At 46.4% G+C, this 17,313-nt stretch overlaps 4 non-coding genes and 3 pseudogenes across 4 annotated transcripts; all 7 read left to right on the top strand.

Annotated features, from left to right (window-relative positions):
* The first annotated feature begins 4,980 nt into the window (after positions 1 to 4,980).
* On the top strand, positions 4,981 to 5,166 carry LOC130333394 (U2 spliceosomal RNA). Its single transcript, XR_008875598.1, has one exon. It is a non-coding gene; the product is annotated as a U2 spliceosomal RNA (small nuclear RNA).
* A 2,097-nt stretch (positions 5,167 to 7,263) lies between these two features.
* On the top strand, positions 7,264 to 7,454 carry LOC130333465 (U2 spliceosomal RNA). Its single transcript, XR_008875643.1, has one exon. It is a non-coding gene; the product is annotated as a U2 spliceosomal RNA (small nuclear RNA).
* A 2,096-nt stretch (positions 7,455 to 9,550) lies between these two features.
* Positions 9,551 to 9,710, top strand: LOC130333419 (U2 spliceosomal RNA; annotated as a pseudogene).
* Positions 9,711 to 10,402: 692 nt separating this feature from the next.
* Positions 10,403 to 10,597, top strand: LOC130333414 (U2 spliceosomal RNA). The gene has a single exon (XR_008875606.1). It is a non-coding gene; the product is annotated as a U2 spliceosomal RNA (small nuclear RNA).
* Positions 10,598 to 12,683: 2,086 nt separating this feature from the next.
* LOC130333463 (U2 spliceosomal RNA) lies at positions 12,684 to 12,874 on the top strand. The gene has a single exon (XR_008875642.1). It is a non-coding gene; the product is annotated as a U2 spliceosomal RNA (small nuclear RNA).
* Positions 12,875 to 14,970: 2,096 nt separating this feature from the next.
* Positions 14,971 to 15,130, top strand: LOC130333423 (U2 spliceosomal RNA; annotated as a pseudogene).
* Positions 15,131 to 15,815: 685 nt separating this feature from the next.
* LOC130333407 (U2 spliceosomal RNA) lies at positions 15,816 to 15,995 on the top strand (annotated as a pseudogene).
* Positions 15,996 to 17,313: the final 1,318 nt, after the last annotated feature.

The following is a 17,313-nucleotide window of genomic DNA, read 5'->3' as shown; positions in this document are numbered from 1 at the left end:
CGGTCTTTCGTTCCAGTTCCTCTATGGTGAGGAACATATACCGTTGGTGGTGGCTATGCACAGCCCTCATGTGACCACGGAGGATATAGCCACTTTTCTTCGGCGATACTGCGAAGAGGTGCGGTTCGCAAACAAAATCTTGAACTCCGTGCGGTTCTGGAATGGCAAGAGGAAGTTCTGGGTCAAGCTCCGTAAGGATCCCGGTGGTATTGGGGGTCTTTGCCATCCGCCCCCAAATTTTGCCATCGGGAGAGTTCGGGGCTTCCTGTTCTATCCTCAAATGCCTATGTATTGCCGAAATTGCTTGAGGTTTGGCCACACCCAGGAGACCTGCGGCGCGGAGCGTGTGATTCGCTGCAATAGGTGTGGCCAAGAAGGTCACATAGCCTCAAGATGTAGCCATTCGATAAGGTGCAACCTCTGCGGAGAGGAAAATCACGATTTTAATTCCTGTCCCCATAAAGCAAAAACTACGATGGGTGGGTCAAGGCTGGGCCCACCCAAAGAGGGGACAGGACAAAAGACGTCCTTTTTTAAGATGCCCAAACCCCAGATGGCAGGTACTGATGGGTCCAGGCCCAAGACCTCTGGTGCTCCATCGGGGGGCCCACCGGTGGTAGTGCTAGGGGGAGGCCATGGGGATTCCACGAAGCCCGGGCGGGTGATCGAGTTTACTGCCCGGGAAATTGAAAGACGTCGATCGACTTCCTACCTGGCTCAAGAGCCCGCCGAAACTTCTGAAGGGGGCTCACCTGTGGCGGGTGGCAGCCGACGGGCCTCGGTGGGGGCAAAGGTGGACCCAAAATTACAGCATAAGCCAGGTACTGGCTTGGCCCAGGGTCGCCCTGCTCCGGACGAAGAGGCCCCGGTGAAAGCCCGCCGGAAGGGGAGCCAGGTGGCCAGGTCTGAGCCCGGTCCTGTTACTCCGCCTATACAGGACAGGGCCAAGAAGACAAGTGGCGCCAAACCAGGGTTTGCTGCCCCGCCAGCAGTGGACCCGGTGGGTAAAACTGGCCATCGTCGATCGATGGGGAAGTTGGAGCAACAGTCCTCAGCAACGCTTGCTGGGGAACAAGCGATGAAAACTTCCCAAGGTAGCGGCAAAGGTTCCGGAAAAGAGGCCTCACAGGCCCCTGTGCAGCAGTTCCAGTCGTCAAATGATGAAAGAAGACGCAGATCCATCAGCCGGGGGCCAGAGATTACATCGAGTGAGAGCAACACAGAGGATATGGACAGCAGTGTGACATTTAAAAGACAAAGAGAAGAAGAAGAGGAAGACATTCAAAGGAAAGCGGCGTGCCGTAGTTCGGACGAGAGCGAGCTCAGGGTCGGGGCATCATCGATCTCAAGCTCCGACCCTCAGAACATCAAGGAGCTGATGACCCCGCAGGCGGGGGATGACGGTACGCAGCTTATTATTGACTTTGATTCTCCAAGCACGGACTCTCCATAAACTATGCCTATCCCTGTAAAAATTGCCTCACTCAATGTGAGGTCCTTAAAGAGCCCTGATCGCAGGGCTGCTTTATTTTCTTATCTAGAGACATGTGACTTTGACCTTTGCCTGCTACAAGAATGTGGAATCCCTAGTAAAATGGACTATAAAGACTTAAAAGAAGACTGGAAGCTGGGCCCATCCATATGGTCCGGTGCAAATGACTGTCGTTCTGTGGGTGTTGGGCTGCTCTGCCGAGGCCAGTCCTTTTCTATTCATACAGTAACTGAGATTGTGCCTGGCAGAGCTCTTTTAATTCATCTATATTTTAATGGACTTTTAATTCGTGTTTTAAATGTGTATGCCCCTCCTGATAAACAGGAGCGGGCAGAACTATTTGAAATTTTACCACTGTTTTGTGTTGGGTCTTCCCCCCTGCTAGTGGGAGGTGATTTTAACTGCATACGTGATGGGGAACACCGGCAGGGTGGGGATATTAATCGTAAAGACCGCACTTCTTACCTGCTTAAAAATTTTATTGATGATTTTAATTTGAAAGATTGCTGGAAGGATCTCTTGCCGGAGGACCCGGGCGCCACATGGTCCAATGGAAGAGTGAGCTCCAGAATCGATTTTATTTTTTCCTCTAGAGCTTTTAAACCCCTGAAATGCACGCTCGAGCAGAATATCTTCTCTGATCATAAGCTCCTCTTGGTGGGCCTGGAGCTAGAGGGGGAGCAAAAAGCAAAAAGGGGCCTCTGGAGATTAAACACCACACTCCTAGAGGACCCTGAGATAAAAGAGGAGTTTGTGCGGACCTACCAGTGCTGGCAATCACAAAGAAAACCCCACGAGCCTATGCTGCACTGGTGGGAGGGCACCAAATCTAAAATCAGATTTTTTTTTATCAAAGCAGGTAAGAAGAAGGCAAAAATGGAAAAACAGTGGTTTTATGTTCTTAACATGCGTTTAAATGTACTTTTTAAATTGAAAGAAGCTGGTATGGATGTAGAAAATGATATTTTAAACCTTAAAACTGAAATAAAACATGCCATAGAAAAGAAAGGGAAACAAATCATTTTTAACTCACATGTGCAGCACCTGGAGGAGGGCGAGAAATGTTCCCGTTTCTTTTTTAAAAAAGTGATGAATAGGAGGGATATCATCCAAAACCTTGAGGGTGAATCCACTCCAAAAGGCATGTTAGATGCAGTTTTTAACTTCTACCAGCTTCTTTTTAATAAGAAAGATCTTAATCCATCCTTTTTAGAACATGTTCTTAATTCCCTTGATTTTAAGCTAGATGTTTTAGACCAGGAGGTTTTATCCCGTGATCTTAACTTAGATGAACTTTTATTTGTTTTTAAAAGTTTTTCTAGTGGGAAGGCCCCTGGGGAAGATGGTTTACCCATCGAATTTTATTTAGCTTTTTGGGATATTTTAAAGGATGATATGGTTTTATTGTATAAAGAAACTTTTATTGTTAATGAACTTCCCCCTTCCTGGAGGAGGGGGATTGTATCATTACTTTTTAAAAAGGGTGAAAAGGATATGCTAAAAAATTGGCGCCCCATCACACTTTTAAATGTCGATTATAAAGTTTTAGCCAAGTTATTAGCTGTCCGTTTTAAACCTTTTATTCATAAATTAATTCACCCAAATCAGGTTTGTGGGGTACCTGGAAGGTCTATAGCTGAATCCCTAAATATTTTAAGAGATGTTTTATGGTATTTTAAGGATAGAAATCAAACTGTAGCAATTTTATCCTTAGACTTTGAAAAAGCCTTTGATAGGGTCTCCCATGAATACCTGTTTTTAGTTCTTAAAAAGATGGCAGTGCCTGAAACGATTTTAAGCCGAATCATGCTTTTATACCGATCCTGTTTTAGTCAAGTCTCTGTTAATGGCTTTTTAACCAGCGGTGTTCCTCTTTTATCAGGTGTCAAACAGGGCTGCCCCCTGTCCCCACTCCTTTTTATTTGCGCAATCGAACCACTGATGGCCCTCCTCAGAAAAGACCGGGTAGTAAGAGGCGTACAGATACCTGGTGGAGGAGGGACCCATCTAAAGGTGTTGGGGTACATGGATGATGTCACCATACTGTGCCCGGACTCTCCATCCATGAGGGGGGCATTGAGGAACACCAGCTATTTCTGCGAGGTCTCTGGTTTTAAGCTAAACACAGATAAATGTGACTGTTTTTATATTGGCTCCTGGGATTCATCCATCACCCCAGGAGTCACAATGCAACAGGATCAAATTAAAGTTTTAGGTATTGTTTTTAACCAGGTCAATGATGGGAGCCCTAACTGGGATTCAGCTATAGCTAAGATGGAGAAGAAGATTTTAATGTGGAATCTTAGAAACCTTACCATGGAGGGGAAGATTTTAATAATAAAGATGGTTTTACTCCCTATTATGCTATACATTGCCATGGTATTTCCTCCATCTATTTTATACATTAAAAAAGTAACTAGAATTGTTTTTACTTTTTTATGGGGTTCAAAAATGGAGAAATTAAAGCGTGATTTTATGTACAAAAGTAAAGATAATGGCGGGAAAGATGTTCCTAACCTTTTTACTTTCTTTTACATAAAGTATTTCTGTTTCTGTTTTAAAATTATTAAATCCGATGGCATTTTTAGCTGCTTTTTAAGGTACGCTGCGGGCATGGTTTTTAAAAGATGGTTGCGCATCCCTCTGAACGCTCCGGTGCTTCTGTGTCCCCCAAAACATTATGTGGTGTTGGAAAAGACAGTCAGGCTCCTAGGTCTCCAAGATTTGGAGCCTGACATACTGGGGGACCAGAGAAAGGTATCAAAGGTCCTCAGGCGGAGTGAGGTTACCCTGGCAGTGTCCAATTTCACACAGGCAAGATCCAAAAAGGTATGGCGGAACGTGTACGGGAAGTTTCTGGCGAATGTACACAGGGATCTTGCCTGGGCAATCGTCCACCAGTGCCTCCCTACTCGTGAGTTCCAGCACAGGCGAGGACTGGTGGCGAGAGCCAAGTGCCCGAGAGATGGCTGCGGAGTGGACGAAACGGTGCTGCACATATTTTGGAACTGCCCTTTTGCACGGGAGCTTTGGAGGAAGGTAGGCCCACTTTTGAAGTGGGCCTGCGGCCTAAAAGATTTTAATCACGAATGTGTCTTTTACGGTCTTTTTAACTGCCCCAATTTTAAACAGCAGATGATCTGCTGGATGATTATTAATTGTTTTAAAAATGCCATCTGGAAAGTTAGGAACATCTTACTTTTTAAACATGATTTTATTGATGTTAAAAACTGTATAAAGCTGGCCCTGAGTGAGATGTACATCTATTACCTAAGAGACAAGAAACAGTTGGGGGCCAGCGAGGCAGCATCCATGTGGTGTCTGCCTCTATGGAACGAAATAACAATATAATCAGTTTTTATGACATTTGTATAATGTTTTATCCTGCCATTTCTATTTTTTCTCCTTTTATTACTGGTTTTATTATTTGTATTTTAAAACTTTTGTGAACCTTTTATTATTTTGCATTTTAAATTCTGTATGGTTTCTTATTTTTTCAATAAAATTTTGTTGAAACCTTATCTGTTCTTATCAGTTTAATATCTGATACGTCCCCTATCTGGGGACCATATATTAAATGGATTTTTGAGAACGGGGGCCGATTTCGAAGCTTGCTTCCGTCGCCCTATGCATTGACCCGATATGGCAGTATCTTCGGGTACAGTGCACCACCCCCTTACAGGGTTAAAAAGAAAGATTCCTACTTTCATTGCTACCTGCTTGCTGGCTAGCCAGCTAGCCAGCCCTGTGGGCCTTGCTGCTGCTGCAGCCAAAAAACAAAAGGTGGTGCTGCTGCTGCTTCTGCTGCTTCTGCTTCTGCTTGTGTCTGGCCCCTGTTGGAGCGTCCAGGCACAGGACTTCTGCTGCTGCTGACTAAATGGCCTCCTTAATTGGATCATTTGAGTAGCCAGCACACCTGTGCAGGTAGGGCATGACATGATAGGCAGCTGCCTTGATAGCGGGTGGGTGCTGAATGTTCCTAATTGACAAAATAAGATTAATGCTTATGAAGAAATATAAAATCTCATCCCTTCCCCAATATCGCGCCACACCCCTACCCCTTAATTCCCTGGTTGAACGTGATGGACATATGTCTTTTTTCGACCGTACTAACTATGTAACTATGTAACATAACATGGGGGGGGGGGGGGGGTCTCCTGGCTGTTCACACAGGTGTGTCATTGCTGTACATTGACCATGCATTGCTTCTGTGGTATTGCAAAGGCAAAGACAAATGCTTCCAGCCATCCATTGCACTAATGGATTGGTCATCAGCTGGCTGTCTATGTCCCGCATCAATATAGACCAAAGTACAGAGGGTTAGGCTATGCTATTGTGCACCTACCTGATGCATCAGAAGGTGCGAGGCCCTTGCTAAATTCTGTGCACAGACTTTGAGATCTATGCTTTAGACTGTATCTAAACCTGCTCCAACATGGACTGACATTCTGGCCTACTTTCAGCCGATGCGACTTGTCTGTCGCTGAACAGTCGCTTTTTATGTATTCAGCACCTATGTATAATGTTGTAAAAATGCTCTAGAAGCTAAAGTCGCAGAAATGTCACACATATTTGGCCTGCAACTTTCTGTGCGACAAATTCAGACAGGAAAAATCAGTATAAATCCTTAGAAAATTATCCCCCAGTGTCTCCATCTGCTGGCGGTATTGAATAAGCATTGCTGCACTGATGGGGTATGCATTAGACGAAAAAAAAGAAGAAAAAGAAGAATAATACGCCCAGAAAAGAGGCGAAAAGGAGAAAAACGTAAAAAAACGTGAAAAAAAAGTAAGAGGAAGAGAAGGGAAAAAAAGGTGGAAATGGGTTTAAAAGTGATTTCGGCGGAGAAATATATATATATATATATATATATATATATATATATATATATATATATATGCGCACACACACACATAGATATAAACGTATTCTCCGTTGAGATATTGCAGCCGCTGCTGTGTCCAGGCCCAGGAGCCTTAGCACTGTGCTGTGATGTCACTCAATACCACTGACATCACTAGGTGTAAACAACATCTCTCCTTTGCTGTGTATGTGACTATGGAGCTGTTTGGTGATGTCGTCTATTACGGCCTTCATAGAAGCAACAGGAGATTGTTGCATCCATCTTGAACCCTCAGAACTACAGTGCTATGATGTCACTCACTTCCACAGGCCTTGCAGAGTGTAAACAACAACAACCCAGCTTTGTTGTGTATGTAACCAAAGGGATTTGTGATGTCACCTAGAACCTTCACAGCAGCGACAGCTTTATGAGGAGCATCAGCACTGCTCTGCCTGAGCAGAACCATCACCGCCATAGGTTGTCAAATAACCCGGATTTAACCCACACAGGTAAGTCCAATGGGGTGCAGGCATGTCCTCTATGCTTACAGCTTCCCGTGGGTGTTGGTTTGATACCGTTTGGGGACAGCCAAGGAGGCATCTGCAGGCAACAAAGGTAGGTGTGTGCTTGTGTGTGTGTTTCCTATGCAGATCCTAAGCCCAGTGTCACATGCAAGTAGGAGGAGTAAGAAGGGTTCCTGGCAAATCCGGGTTATGGATTGCATTTAAAAAGGCCCCGTGGGAGTGCAATGGGCCCCTGTCTTGCTGCTTAGCAATAATGGTATGGGTTTAGGTTCTGCTGTGTGTACTGGTGGTTGACTGCCCCCCAGCCCAGAGTGTGCATGGAAAATTGTCTGGCAGCCTCCCTGACAGCAAGCAGTGATAGTGCCCATGAAGGGGACCTTGTTGGGCCCGCCCCTTTCACGGTTATCGCTTCTCGGCCTTTTGGCTAAGATCAAGTGTAGTATCTGTTCTTATCAGTTTAATATCTGATACGTCCCCTATCTGGGGACCATATATTAAATGGATTTTTGAGAACGGGGGCCGATTTCGAAGCTTGCTTCCGTCGCCCTATGCATTGACCCGATATGGCAGTATCTTCGGGTACAGTGCACCACCCCCTTACAGGGTTAAAAAGAAAGATTCCTACTTTCATTGCTACCTGCTTGCTGGCTAGCCAGCTAGCCAGCCCTGTGGGCCTTGCTGCTGCTGCAGCCAAAAAACAAAAGGTGGTGCTGCTGCTGCTGCTGCTGCTTCTGCTGCTTCTGCTTCTGCTTGTGTCTGGCCCCTGTTGGAGCGTCCAGGCACAGGACTTCTGCTGCTGCTGACTAAATGGCCTCCTTAATTGGATCATTTGAGTAGCCAGCACACCTGTGCAGGTAGGGCATGACATGATAGGCAGCTGCCTTGATAGCGGGTGGGTGCTGAATGTTCCTAATTGACAAAATAAGATTAATGCTTATGAAGAAATATAAAATCTCATCCCTTCCCCAATATCGCGCCACACCCCTACCCCTTAATTCCCTGGTTGAACGTGATGGACATATGTCTTTTTTCGACCGTACTAACTATGTAACTATGTAACATAACATGGGGGGGGGGGGGGGGTCTCCTGGCTGTTCACACAGGTGTGTCATTGCTGTACATTGACCATGCATTGCTTCTGTGGTATTGCAAAGGCAAAGACAAATGCTTCCAGCCATCCATTGCACTAATGGATTGGTCATCAGCTGGCTGTCTATGTCCCGCATCAATATAGACCAAAGTACAGAGGGTTAGGCTATGCTATTGTGCACCTACCTGATGCATCAGAAGGTGCGAGGCCCTTGCTAAATTCTGTGCACAGACTTTGAGATCTATGCTTTAGACTGTATCTAAACCTGCTCCAACATGGACTGACATTCTGGCCTACTTTCAGCCGATGCGACTTGTCTGTCGCTGAACAGTCGCTTTTTATGTATTCAGCACCTATGTATAATGTTGTAAAAATGCTCTAGAAGCTAAAGTCGCAGAAATGTCACACATATTTGGCCTGCAACTTTCTGTGCGACAAATTCAGACAGGAAAAATCAGTATAAATCCTTAGAAAATTATCCCCCAGTGTCTCCATCTGCTGGCGGTATTGAATAAGCATTGCTGCACTGATGGGGTATGCATTAGACGAAAAAAAAGAAGAAAAAGAAGAATAATACGCCCAGAAAAGAGGCGAAAAGGAGAAAAACGTAAAAAAACGTGAAAAAAAAGTAAGAGGAAGAGAAGGGAAAAAAAGGTGGAAATGGGTTTAAAAGTGATTTCGGCGGAGAAATATATATATATATATATATATATATATATATATATATATGCGCACACACACACATAGATATAAACGTATTCTCCGTTGAGATATTGCAGCCGCTGCTGTGTCCAGGCCCAGGAGCCTTAGCACTGTGCTGTGATGTCACTCAATACCACTGACATCACTAGGTGTAAACAACATCTCTCCTTTGCTGTGTATGTGACTATGGAGCTGTTTGGTGATGTCGTCTATTACGGCCTTCATAGAAGCAACAGGAGATTGTTGCATCCATCTTGAACCCTCAGAACTACAGTGCTATGATGTCACTCACTTCCACAGGCCTTGCAGAGTGTAAACAACAACAACCCAGCTTTGTTGTGTATGTAACCAAAGGGATTTGTGATGTCACCTAGAACCTTCACAGCAGCGACAGCTTTATGAGGAGCATCAGCACTGCTCTGCCTGAGCAGAACCATCACCGCCATAGGTTGTCAAATAACCCGGATTTAACCCACACAGGTAAGTCCAATGGGGTGCAGGCATGTCCTCTATGCTTACAGCTTCCCGTGGGTGTTGGTTTGATACCGTTTGGGGACAGCCAAGGAGGCATCTGCAGGCAACAAAGGTAGGTGTGTGCTTGTGTGTGTGTTTCCTATGCAGATCCTAAGCCCAGTGTCACATGCAAGTAGGAGGAGTAAGAAGGGTTCCTGGCAAATCCGGGTTATGGATTGCATTTAAAAAGGCCCCGTGGGAGTGCAATGGGCCCCTGTCTTGCTGCTTAGCAATAATGGTATGGGTTTAGGTTCTGCTGTGTGTACTGGTGGTTGACTGCCCCCCAGCCCAGAGTGTGCATGGAAAATTGTCTGGCAGCCTCCCTGACAGCAAGCAGTGATAGTGCCCATGAAGGGGACCTTGTTGGGCCCGCCCCTTTCACGGTTATCGCTTCTCGGCCTTTTGGCTAAGATCAAGTGTAGTATCTGTTCTTATCAGTTTTCATGCTGGTGGGGATGGGTGCTGCATGGAGGATGCAGGTGTACCAGGGCTTTCCGGGGCTGGTTCTGAGGAATCAGCTCGACGGCTGCCCCGATGTGACCTGTTCCCTCCGGGTCTCGCCATGAGGCTGAGAGGGTCTAGAGCCGAGGTACTTTTGTGCCTCGGGGAGTGGTGACCCCGAGGTGCCGAAACTCACTGGGAGAATAGGCTCACTGAGTTGAAGCACGGGCACCATAATCTCTTCACCTTGTGGCACTCACCTCTTGATTCCCGGCCTTCTGGCTAGGATCAGAGAAATTTTTATAGATCCGGCCGGATGTCCGGGCAGTATATCTGCACACATTCACTTATTTATTTATTTTTTGTCTCACTGTGTCACTTTTTGCGTGTTGTGTGTTCACAGGATTTGTCAGGATGCGGTAGCCCTTCTGGGTGTCCCTCCTGGCGGTCTAGGGGAGGTGTGTGTGGCCATTAGGTTCCGCACCTCCCTGCAAACACCCCGGGTACTCCTGCTTCGCAGGGTACCTACCGTAATCGGCTCTGCGGGCAGATACCTTGGCTAACGCCAAGGGGGATGCCGGGAGCATTTGTGGTCCCCTAGTAGCTTCAGCGAAAAGGGACATCGAACCTGGAACCTCGCAGGTACCTTTTGGTCCGGAGGCGAAGGGTAAGGTTTGTTGGGGGGCCTCTCTCCTATCGGAGAAGGGCTTGCGATAGACCGCATCCTTTGTGCACGTTTTTTTAGTGTAACACGTTTGCACTTTTTCTTGCACTTTGGGTGAATCGAAAGCACGTTCCTCGGCTTTAGATAAAAAAAAAAAAAAAAAAAAAAAAAAAAATCTGTTCTTATCAGTTTAATATCTGATACGTCCCCTATCTGGGGACCATATATTAAATGGATTTTTGAGAACGGGGGCCGATTTCGAAGCTTGCTTCCGTCGCCCTATGCATTGACCCGATATGGCAGTATCTTCGGGTACAGTGCACCACCCCCTTACAGGGTTAAAAAGAAAGATTCCTACTTTCATTGCTACCTGCTTGCTGGCTAGCCAGCTAGCCAGCCCTGTGGGCCTTGCTGCTGCTGCAGCCAAAAAACAAAAGGTGGTGCTGCTGCTGCTTCTGCTGCTTCTGCTTCTGCTTGTGTCTGGCCCCTGTTGGAGCGTCCAGGCACAGGACTTCTGCTGCTGCTGACTAAATGGCCTCCTTAATTGGATCATTTGAGTAGCCAGCACACCTGTGCAGGTAGGGCATGACATGATAGGCAGCTGCCTTGATAGCGGGTGGGTGCTGAATGTTCCTAATTGACAAAATAAGATTAATGCTTATGAAGAAATATAAAATCTCATCCCTTCCCCAATATCGCGCCACACCCCTACCCCTTAATTCCCTGGTTGAACGTGATGGACATATGTCTTTTTTCGACCGTACTAACTATGTAACTATGTAACATAACATGGGGGGGGGGGGGGGGGGTCTCCTGGCTGTTCACACAGGTGTGTCATTGCTGTACATTGACCATGCATTGCTTCTGTGGTATTGCAAAGGCAAAGACAAATGCTTCCAGCCATCCATTGCACTAATGGATTGGTCATCAGCTGGCTGTCTATGTCCCGCATCAATATAGACCAAAGTACAGAGGGTTAGGCTATGCTATTGTGCACCTACCTGATGCATCAGAAGGTGCGAGGCCCTTGCTAAATTCTGTGCACAGACTTTGAGATCTATGCTTTAGACTGTATCTAAACCTGCTCCAACATGGACTGACATTCTGGCCTACTTTCAGCCGATGCGACTTGTCTGTCGCTGAACAGTCGCTTTTTATGTATTCAGCACCTATGTATAATGTTGTAAAAATGCTCTAGAAGCTAAAGTCGCAGAAATGTCACACATATTTGGCCTGCAACTTTCTGTGCGACAAATTCAGACAGGAAAAATCAGTATAAATCCTTAGAAAATTATCCCCCAGTGTCTCCATCTGCTGGCGGTATTGAATAAGCATTGCTGCACTGATGGGGTATGCATTAGACGAAAAAAAAGAAGAAAAAGAAGAATAATACGCCCAGAAAAGAGGCGAAAAGGAGAAAAACGTAAAAAAACGTGAAAAAAAAGTAAGAGGAAGAGAAGGGAAAAAAAGGTGGAAATGGGTTTAAAAGTGATTTCGGCGGAGAAATATATATATATATATATATATATATATATATATATATGCGCACACACACACATAGATATAAACGTATTCTCCGTTGAGATATTGCAGCCGCTGCTGTGTCCAGGCCCAGGAGCCTTAGCACTGTGCTGTGATGTCACTCAATACCACTGACATCACTAGGTGTAAACAACATCTCTCCTTTGCTGTGTATGTGACTATGGAGCTGTTTGGTGATGTCGTCTATTACGGCCTTCATAGAAGCAACAGGAGATTGTTGCATCCATCTTGAACCCTCAGAACTACAGTGCTATGATGTCACTCACTTCCACAGGCCTTGCAGAGTGTAAACAACAACAACCCAGCTTTGTTGTGTATGTAACCAAAGGGATTTGTGATGTCACCTAGAACCTTCACAGCAGCGACAGCTTTATGAGGAGCATCAGCACTGCTCTGCCTGAGCAGAACCATCACCGCCATAGGTTGTCAAATAACCCGGATTTAACCCACACAGGTAAGTCCAATGGGGTGCAGGCATGTCCTCTATGCTTACAGCTTCCCGTGGGTGTTGGTTTGATACCGTTTGGGGACAGCCAAGGAGGCATCTGCAGGCAACAAAGGTAGGTGTGTGCTTGTGTGTGTGTTTCCTATGCAGATCCTAAGCCCAGTGTCACATGCAAGTAGGAGGAGTAAGAAGGGTTCCTGGCAAATCCGGGTTATGGATTGCATTTAAAAAGGCCCCGTGGGAGTGCAATGGGCCCCTGTCTTGCTGCTTAGCAATAATGGTATGGGTTTAGGTTCTGCTGTGTGTACTGGTGGTTGACTGCCCCCCAGCCCAGAGTGTGCATGGAAAATTGTCTGGCAGCCTCCCTGACAGCAAGCAGTGATAGTGCCCATGAGGGGACCTTGTTGGGCCCGCCCCTTTCACGGTTATCGCTTCTCGGCCTTTTGGCTAAGATCAAGTGTAGTATCTGTTCTTATCAGTTTAATATCTGATACGTCCCCTATCTGGGGACCATATATTAAATGGATTTTTGAGAACGGGGGCCGATTTCGAAGCTTGCTTCCGTCGCCCTATGCATTGACCCGATATGGCAGTATCTTCGGGTACAGTGCACCACCCCCTTACAGGGTTAAAAAGAAAGATTCCTACTTTCATTGCTACCTGCTTGCTGGCTAGCCAGCTAGCCAGCCCTGTGGGCCTTGCTGCTGCTGCAGCCAAAAAACAAAAGGTGGTGCTGCTGCTGCTTCTGCTGCTTCTGCTTCTGCTTGTGTCTGGCCCCTGTTGGAGCGTCCAGGCACAGGACTTCTGCTGCTGCTGACTAAATGGCCTCCTTAATTGGATCATTTGAGTAGCCAGCACACCTGTGCAGGTAGGGCATGACATGATAGGCAGCTGCCTTGATAGCGGGTGGGTGCTGAATGTTCCTAATTGACAAAATAAGATTAATGCTTATGAAGAAATATAAAATCTCATCCCTTCCCCAATATCGCGCCACACCCCTACCCCTTAATTCCCTGGTTAGAACGTGATGGACATATGTCTTTTTTCGACCGTACTAACTATGTAACTATGTAACATAACATGGGGGGGGGGGGGGGGGGGGGGGTCTCCTGGCTGTTCACACAGGTGTGTCATTGCTGTACATTGACCATGCATTGCTTCTGTGGTATTGCAAAGGCAAAGACAAATGCTTCCAGCCATCCATTGCACTAATGGATTGGTCATCAGCTGGCTGTCTATGTCCCGCATCAATATAGACCAAAGTACAGAGGGTTAGGCTATGCTATTGTGCACCTACCTGATGCATCAGAAGGTGCGAGGCCCTTGCTAAATTCTGTGCACAGACTTTGAGATCTATGCTTTAGACTGTATCTAAACCTGCTCCAACATGGACTGACATTCTGGCCTACTTTCAGCCGATGCGACTTGTCTGTCGCTGAACAGTCGCTTTTTATGTATTCAGCACCTATGTATAATGTTGTAAAAATGCTCTAGAAGCTAAAGTCGCAGAAATGTCACACATATTTGGCCTGCAACTTTCTGTGCGACAAATTCAGACAGGAAAAATCAGTATAAATCCTTAGAAAATTATCCCCCAGTGTCTCCATCTGCTGGCGGTATTGAATAAGCATTGCTGCACTGATGGGGTATGCATTAGACGAAAAAAAAGAAGAAAAAGAAGAATAATACGCCCAGAAAAGAGGCGAAAAGGAGAAAAACGTAAAAAAACGTGAAAAAAAAGTAAGAGGAAGAGAAGGGAAAAAAAGGTGGAAATGGGTTTAAAAGTGATTTCGGCGGAGAAATATATATATATAATATATATATATATATATATATATATATGCGCACACACACACATAGATATAAACGTATTCTCCGTTGAGATATTGCAGCCGCTGCTGTGTCCAGGCCCAGGAGCCTTAGCACTGTGCTGTGATGTCACTCAATACCACTGACATCACTAGGTGTAAACAACATCTCTCCTTTGCTGTGTATGTGACTATGGAGCTGTTTGGTGATGTCGTCTATTACGGCCTTCATAGAAGCAACAGGAGATTGTTGCATCCATCTTGAACCCTCAGAACTACAGTGCTATGATGTCACTCACTTCCACAGGCCTTGCAGAGTGTAAACAACAACAACCCAGCTTTGTTGTGTATGTAACCAAAGGGATTTGTGATGTCACCTAGAACCTTCACAGCAGCGACAGCTTTATGAGGAGCATCAGCACTGCTCTGCCTGAGCAGAACCATCACCGCCATAGGTTGTCAAATAACCCGGATTTAACCCACACAGGTAAGTCCAATGGGGTGCAGGCATGTCCTCTATGCTTACAGCTTCCCGTGGGTGTTGGTTTGATACCGTTTGGGGACAGCCAAGGAGGCATCTGCAGGCAACAAAGGTAGGTGTGTGCTTGTGTGTGTGTTTCCTATGCAGATCCTAAGCCCAGTGTCACATGCAAGTAGGAGGAGTAAGAAGGGTTCCTGGCAAATCCGGGTTATGGATTGCATTTAAAAAGGCCCCGTGGGAGTGCAATGGGCCCCTGTCTTGCTGCTTAGCAATAATGGTATGGGTTTAGGTTCTGCTGTGTGTACTGGTGGTTGACTGCCCCCCAGCCCAGAGTGTGCATGGAAAATTGTCTGGCAGCCTCCCTGACAGCAAGCAGTGATAGTGCCCATGAAGGGGACCTTGTTGGGCCCGCCCCTTTCACGGTTATCGCTTCTCGGCCTTTTGGCTAAGATCAAGTGTAGTATCTGTTCTTATCAGTTTTCATGCTGGTGGGGATGGGTGCTGCATGGAGGATGCAGGTGTACCAGGGCTTTCCGGGGCTGGTTCTGAGGAATCAGCTCGACGGCTGCCCCGATGTGACCTGTTCCCTCCGGGTCTCGCCATGAGGCTGAGAGGGTCTAGAGCCGAGGTACTTTGTGCCTCGGGGAGTGGTGACCCCGAGGTGCCGAAACTCACTGGGAGAATAGGCTCACTGAGTTGAAGCACGGGCACCATAATCTCTTCACCTTGTGGCACTCACCTCTTGATTCCCGGCCTTCTGGCTAGGATCAGAGAAATTTTTATAGATCCGGCCGGATGTCCGGGCAGTATATCTGCACACATTCACTTATTTATTTCTTTTTTGTCTCACTGTGTCACTTTTTGCGTGTTGTGTGTTCACAGGATTTGTCAGGATGCGGTAGCCCTTCTGGGTGTCCCTCCTGGCGGTCTAGGGGAGGTGTGTGTGGCCATTAGGTTCCGCACCTCCCTGCAAACACCCCGGGTACTCCTGCTTTGGCAGGGTACCTACCGTAATCGGCTCTGCGGGCAGATACCTTGGCTAACGCCAAGGGGGATGCCGGGAGCATTTGTGGTCCCCTAGTAGCTTCGGCGAAAAGGGACATCGAACCTGGAACCTCGCAGGTACCTTTTGGTCCGGAGGCGAAGGGTAAGGTTTGTTGGGGGGCCTCTCTCCTATCGGAGAAGGGCTTGCGATAGACCGCATCCTTTGTGCACGTTTTTTTAGTGTAACACGTTTGCACTTTTTCTTGCACTTTGGGTGAATCGAAAGCACGTTCCTCGGCTTTAGATAAAGAAATCTGTTCTTATCAGTTTAATATCTGATACGTCCCCTATCTGGGGACCATATATTAAATGGATTTTTGAGAACGGGGGCCGATTTCGAAGCTTGCTTCCGTCGCCCTATGCATTGACCCGATATGGCAGTATCTTCGGGTACAGTGCACCACCCCCTTACAGGGTTAAAAAGAAAGATTCCTACTTTCATTGCTACCTGCTTGCTGGCTAGCCAGCTAGCCAGCCCTGTGGGCCTTGCTGCTGCTGCAGCCAAAAAACAAAAGGTGGTGCTGCTGCTGCTTCTGCTGCTTCTGCTTCTGCTTGTGTCTGGCCCCTGTTGGAGCGTCCAGGCACAGGACTTCTGCTGCTGCTGACTAAATGGCCTCCTTAATTGGATCATTTGAGTAGCCAGCACACCTGTGCAGGTAGGGCATGACATGATAGGCAGCTGCCTTGATAGCGGGTGGGTGCTGAATGTTCCTAATTGACAAAATAAGATTAATGCTTATGAAGAAATATAAAATCTCATCCCTTCCCCAATATCGCGCCACACCCCTACCCCTTAATTCCCTGGTTGAACGTGATGGACATATGTCTTTTTTCGACCGTACTAACTATGTAACTATGTAACATAACATGGGGGGGGGGGGGGGGGGGGTCTCCTGGCTGTTCACACAGGTGTGTCATTGCTGTACATTGACCATGCATTGCTTCTGTGGTATTGCAAAGGCAAAGACAAATGCTTCCAGCCATCCATTGCACTAATGGATTGGTCATCAGCTGGCTGTCTATGTCCCGCATCAATATAGACCAAAGTACAGAGGGTTAGGCTATGCTATTGTGCACCTACCTGATGCATCAGAAGGTGCGAGGCCCTTGCTAAATTCTGTGCACAGACTTTGAGATCTATGCTTTAGACTGTATCTAAACCTGCTCCAACATGGACTGACATTCTGGCCTACTTTCAGCCGATGCGACTTGTCTGTCGCTGAACAGTCGCTTTTTATGTATTCAGCACCTATGTATAATGTTGTAAAAATGCTCTAGAAGCTAAAGTCGCAGAAATGTCACACATATTTGGCCTGCAACTTTCTGTGCGACAAATTCAGACAGGAAAAATCAGTATAAATCCTTAGAAAATTATCCCCCAGTGTCTCCATCTGCTGGCGGTATTGAATAAGCATTGCTGCACTGATGGGGTATGCATTAGACGAAAAAAAAGAAGAAAAAGAAGAATAATACGCCCAGAAAAGAGGCGAAAAGGAGAAAAACGTAAAAAAACGTGAAAAAAAAGTAAGAGGAAGAGAAGGGAAAAAAAGGTGGAAATGGGTTTAAAAGTGATTTCGGCGGAGAAATATATATATATATATATATATATATATATATGCGCACACACACACATAGATATAAACGTATTCTCCGTTGAGATATTGCAGCCGCTGCTGTGTCCAGGCCCAGGAGCCTTAGCACTGTGCTGTGATGTCACTCAATAC

Source organism: Hyla sarda, unplaced genomic scaffold (assembly GCF_029499605.1).
Source record: "Hyla sarda isolate aHylSar1 unplaced genomic scaffold, aHylSar1.hap1 scaffold_408, whole genome shotgun sequence".
In the NCBI taxonomy this organism is placed as follows: domain Eukaryota; kingdom Metazoa; phylum Chordata; class Amphibia; order Anura; family Hylidae; genus Hyla; species Hyla sarda.
This window is presented reverse-complemented; position numbering and strand designations above follow the sequence as displayed.